The sequence below is a fragment of the Sceloporus undulatus genome, chromosome 4 (assembly GCF_019175285.1).
Source record: "Sceloporus undulatus isolate JIND9_A2432 ecotype Alabama chromosome 4, SceUnd_v1.1, whole genome shotgun sequence".
NCBI lineage: Eukaryota > Metazoa > Chordata > Lepidosauria > Squamata > Phrynosomatidae > Sceloporus > Sceloporus undulatus.
Window position 1 is genome coordinate 242827455 of NC_056525.1, and position 5997 is coordinate 242833451.

Here is a 5997-nt window from a genome sequence, read left to right on the forward strand (position 1 = left end):
TTTTATTTGTATACCGCTTTTCCTTAGATCAAAGCAGTTTACAGACCAATAAAACCATTACAACATCTCACAAAATAGATAAAATGCAAAATACAAATTATATAAAATCTAAAAAAACAATCGTTCAAGAGAGTAAGGCAGAGAGTCAATGGGATTGGGAGTGCACAACTTCATTTTTCAGCGGGGAAGGCTAGACAGAAGAGGAAGGTTTTAAGCTTCTTTTTAAATGTTTCCAGGGGGGTCACAAGACAGAGCTCCTTGGGAAGACCATTCCAGATTTGTGGGGCCACCACTGAAAAGGCCATCTGGGATGTAACAACATATTTGGAAGATTAAATTTCCAAAAGGTTCTTCCCGGATGTCCTAAGTGTGTGGGGCGGATTATATGGGGAGATGCGTTCCCTCAAGTAACTCAGGCCCAAGCCATGTAGGGCTTTATAGGTGATAACCAACACCTTGTATTGCGCTTGGAAGCGAATAGGCAGCCAGTGAAAATCTTTCAGAATAGGTGTTATATGGTCAAACCTGGATGCTCCGGTGACCAATCTGGCTGCAATATTTTGTACTAGCTGAAGCTTCTGGACTTGGTACAAGGGTAGCCCCATGTAGAGTGCATTACAGAAATCTAGACGAGAGGTTACCAGAGCATGTACCACGGTTTCAAGGTCCTTTTGGCCCAGGAAGGGTCGCAGTTGGCGTATCAACCGAAGTTGATAGCAAGCACTTCTGACCGTCGCATCTACTTGAGATGTCAACTGTAGAGACGAGTCCAGAAGTACTCCTAAACTGCGAACTTCATCCTTCAGGGGACGTGTGACCCCGTTCAGGACAATTGGATAAATTTCCTTCCTCGGGCCTGGGGAACCTATCACCAGTACTTCTGTTTTCTCTGGATTCAGACTGAGTTTGTTTTCCCTCATCCAGCCCATTACTGACTCCAGGCAGGCATTTAGAGGAAAGACTCCATCCTTAGTGACTGCATCAGTCGGAGACACAGAGAAGCATATTTGGGTGTCATCAGCATATTGATAACACCACGCCCCATGTCTCCGGATGATCTCTCCCAGCGGTTTCATGTAAATGTTAAACAAAGTGGGGGACAATATAGCTCCCTGAGGGACACCAGATGTCAATTCCCTCTTAGAGGAGCACGTGTCCCCCAACTGCACCATCTGGAATCTGCCAGAGAGGTAGGAACAGAACCACTGGAGTGCAGTGTCCCCGATACACAACTCCCTCAGGCGTTCCAGGAGGATACCATGGTTGATGGTATCGAAAGCCACTGAGATGTCCAAGAGCACTAACAAGGGCACACTTCCCCTTTTGATGCCCAGACAGAGATCATCGACTAAGGCAACCATGGCAGTCTGAACTCCATATCCCACTCTGAAGCCAGTTTGAAATGGGTCCAGATAATTGGTTTCATCCAAGACAGATTGGAGTTGGAAGGCAACTGCTCTCTCGATCACCTTATCTAAAAATGGCAGTTATAAGACTGGCCTATAATTGTTCCTTATCAGGGGGTCCAGGGAGGGTTTTTTAAGCAATGGTTTGACTATTGCTAGTTTTAAATTAGAAAAATTTTCCCTCCCTGAATGATGCGTTAATTATGTGTTGCAATAATGATGTTACCGCATCACCACCCTGGGCGGCCAGCCAAGAGGGACAGGGATCGAGAGAGCATGTCGTCTTCCTAACACTTCCAAGGAGCTTGTCCACTTCATCGGTATGTACAAACTCAAAATGATCCAGTATAACAGAGTCCACGGAAGCTCTGGACACCTCTCCTATTGTTTCTGATGAAATGACTGCATCGAGATCAGCCCTTATCCAAGAGATGTTATCTGCGAAGAAGTTGTTAAAATTGTCACAGCAGGCCTTAGATGGTTCTAAAATAGGGTTCAGAGTGGGAGGAAGCTGAGTCATTACATTCCACTTCCACCACTGTATAAATATGCTTTATACCTGAGCACTTATTATCACTCTGTATTGCATCTGAAGAAGTGAATTTATAACCACAAAAACTCATACGGAAATAAAAACAAGTTAGTCTTAAAGTTGCTTCCACATTTCTTTTTTGTTTTCTCCATCCCCCCTTCCCCGAACAAAATCTTATTAGTGAATTGTGAAAATGTGTATCAGGACACTATGAAGAGTGTACTAATGCACATCAGACACCTCTGATGAGCACTGGGCTCTTCTAAAGTGTGTTGGACCCTTCCACTGTATATCATCTCTCTTGCTGGCTTCCAATACCTCCTAGCATTTGGGTGTGCACTAGGAGATGCCTCAATACACAATGGTACCCATTCGTCCATGACACTCCACCTTTCTGCAATAAGTGCTCATATGTTGTAATGTCATTGCAACATATAGGTGAATACAGGCATTGTGAAACTGCTCAGTTGTAACTCCATTTATGCTGATCCCCCTATAAAGAGATCAGTCCCATTCTGAATTCCAGCCTAAGCTTCCCTGGAGAATGGCAAGTTGGCAGTTCAGAAGCTGTAAGATGCAACTTACATACCCAGTTGAATTTCCCCACTATACATCTGTTTTATTATCTTTTATCCTTCCATTCATGCTTTAATTCTAGGTATTTCTTAGACTACCAATTGTAGGTAGTGCCATAGGCTATATTTCAAAGGAAGGATCTCACAGGAAGCAAACCCACTTCTAAGTATTCCTTGTCTAAGAAAACCTGATGAAATTAAAGGAGTCACCATAAATTGACAGGCAAATTGCAGACAGGCATACACATACACTGTTTAATTGTATTTTATTAATAACTTTTTATATGTTCTTACCTCTTTTGGGGTAACTCTTTTTAATTATATTTGTTTTCATTTTGTAAGTTGCTATGGATCCCAATAACAAGGAAAAATATGGTATATACATGATGATGATAATAATAATAATAATAATAGTAGTAGTAGTAGTAGTAGTCTCTGAGGATGATTTCAGTAGGCAAGCAAGTCTCTGCGTATGAAAATGGGGTTTCCAAAGTAAGCTGCTTTCACTCTATGCAAATGGGGTAAGCAAATGCAATGAGCCTAGGTATCACTTTCCAGGTTGATCAATTGCTCAAGGACCAAACCTTTTCCTTATTTACCTTTTCTATCTCTATTTACGTACACTTTTTATTACTCTACTTTTTAGTTTTTTTAAAAAAAAATCAAGTAGAATTGATACAGTTAAAGTTATCTAGGCATACATTGTTGTTATTTCTTCCACATCATCAGCAGTGTGAATACATTTCTGAATCGATTCGATTGCTGTGTATCGTTAAAGGAAGGGAGGCAGATCCATTTTAACCTGAAATGATGGCATGTGTGAATAATGCAAGGCAGGGGTTAAAATGACTCAAAGAGACTCACCAACCGTAATGGGAAGAAAAAAACCAATCTGCATCAGCATGGCAATCCACATCTCCCCAGGACAAAAGAGTGAATGCCCCCTTTATCTCATTGAACTAAAGTCTTAAACCAAATGGAGAGCTTTGTTTTGCTCTTTTAAGGCAACAGTCTTGCATTATGCATTTAAGAAAAAATTGATCTGCCTCATTGCTGTTCTTCTCTAATGTTTTCTAAGATTTTGCCATGTTGAAGAGGCAGATGACATCTGTAAGTAAAATAAATATTTTGATCAGTAGATGGGACACCTCTAGAAACTATCATAAATCTTCAGGGAAGGTGAGGACTCCTGCCTGAAACTGCAGAAACACTATTCTCAGTAGCAATCTTGGGGCCAGTATGTCTTCTGAGGTCAACTGCATATGATCCAGGACTGTGACTAGGATATATCTGCTTGGGGTTTGAAGGTTTTTTATTCAGTAAGGTTGGTGTACTGGCAACAAGATATCACCAGAATTTCAACATTGTTCTTTCTTGTACTGTACATTTCCCAATGGCCAGATGCTTTGGGTGTTTGCTGAGGCCAAGAAGCTGTTGCCTGTCATCATAATAATCTTGCTATGGCATGTGAAGAGGAAATGTTGAGATACTGATCATGTGAGAAATTTTGTTTGAGAGCAAACACAGACAAAGAATGCCTTGGAACTGGATCGATATCATTATGTTCTTTTCTTTTCTTTTTTTTAAAGACCTTTCAGTGATTAAAAACAACAAAGCCAGCCCCAATCACATACTTACAAGGAGAAACAAAACTCCAGCCAGATGCAGCATTGCCCCCAAACTTTGTGATGACAGCTGAATTTTATACTCGAGACATCACTAATAAGAAGTTTCTTTGGAATGTCAAGAAATTTGGTTAGCCTAAGTTAAACCTTGCCTCAGGAGTTCTGGCATTTTCCCACCATTACCTGAGGCATTCCTGAATGGGGTCCATGAACAGACCTTTTCTTTGGCTGTTTGGAGACTCTGAAAGTCTGGAACCCCATTGAGCTACCATTCTGTTGTTCTTCCACCAGCAGGCAAGGACAGGTGAGCTGCTTGGAGACTCTGGAACTCCTTATCAAGAAACGACGTTTGCTCCTTTTCTCTTTTTCTTGTGCTAGAAGAATAAGACCAATAAGGACATTTTAGTTCAGCAGACCTGTAACACTCAACTGGTCTGAGCTAATTGGCTGTATGCTTTCTATTCCTTTTCTTACGTTCTCCATTTCCCAGTAAACCACCTTCCTCCCCCTAATTTATTTTTTTATCTTTTATTTATAATGCTAATGTTATTATTCCAGGTTTCATTACTGTTTGTCATGCTAAGACCATTGTTCAGAAAAGGTGGAGAGGGGGAAATAATTTTAAGTAATCATAGAGCTGGAAGAGACCTCAAGGGTCATCAAGTCCAGTATATAGAAATAAGTAGCTTAATATGCTTCTGATAGAATGCTCTCTTTAAGCCTAATGGCATGCAATAGTGCAGTTCCTGTCCGATGGATAAGGTCTCAGTGTGCAAGAACATTTCATTTTCATTGCTCAGCACTCTGACTGGGTGTGAAAAACGGTCCCACCCGATGCCTGATACAAGTCAAGGTTTTCTGAAAGACTGCATCTCCCTATACAAGCCCACCAAAGTTTTAAGATTTTTGGAGGGGGCTTTGTCTCAGTCCCACCACCATCAGAGGAATGTCTGGTGAGGTCTTGGCGGAGGATCCTTCTTATTTAAACAGGCATTTTGTTTAAACAGCAATGGGTGTGCGGGTTTTTAATGTGTAAAAGGCTTTAATGCATTTTAAGTGTTTTAAATGAATGTTTTAAGTAGCTTGTTCTTTACATTTTTGAACTATTTGCATCACAGATCACTTTATCTACATAATTTTAGCATATGGTATAAGCTACTTTGGGTTCCATATAGGAAAAATAAGAATAAGAATATTATAAGTATTACAAGCTTAATTGCTGAGGAGGGGAAAGAAGGCAAGGGGAAAGGGAGGAAGGGCTTCTATGCCGTTTTCTATGTAAAACAACTATGTGTAAATTTTAAGTAGAGTTAATCACCAATACACTATTTTCTCTGCAGAGAACAGTATTTTCTGTGCAGGAATTCTATTATTCTAACCCTGATGAGAAGATTCCTGGTAAAATGAGAATCTTCTCAAGACTTCTTTTCCTGGGCAAAATTCATGGTGGTTTTGTGCACAGTCCAGCATTTTATAGACTCAACTATTTTAAAAAATATTTTTGAATATTCTTTCCTTCCTTAGTGAAGATTTTATTGGGAGCTTTTCCCCCAGTTTCCTATGGATTTGAAGTTTATGACTGTACAAGTTTGTTCATGATGGCTGCATATTTATTTAATATATTGTGAAAATAGGATGAAGGGTTTTCACCAAGACTGGATTCTTGTTTTATAAATTGATTATAATGCTAGTTTCTCCAGCTTTGTAACTGGGAAATCCTTTCTCTCTTTAAAATGGTTAAATAAGGTATATTTTAGAAAGTTAATTAATCAAACTCATTTGAACTTATTATTCCATCTCTAAATGACATTATTATTATTATTATTATTATTATTATTATTATTATTATTATTATTATT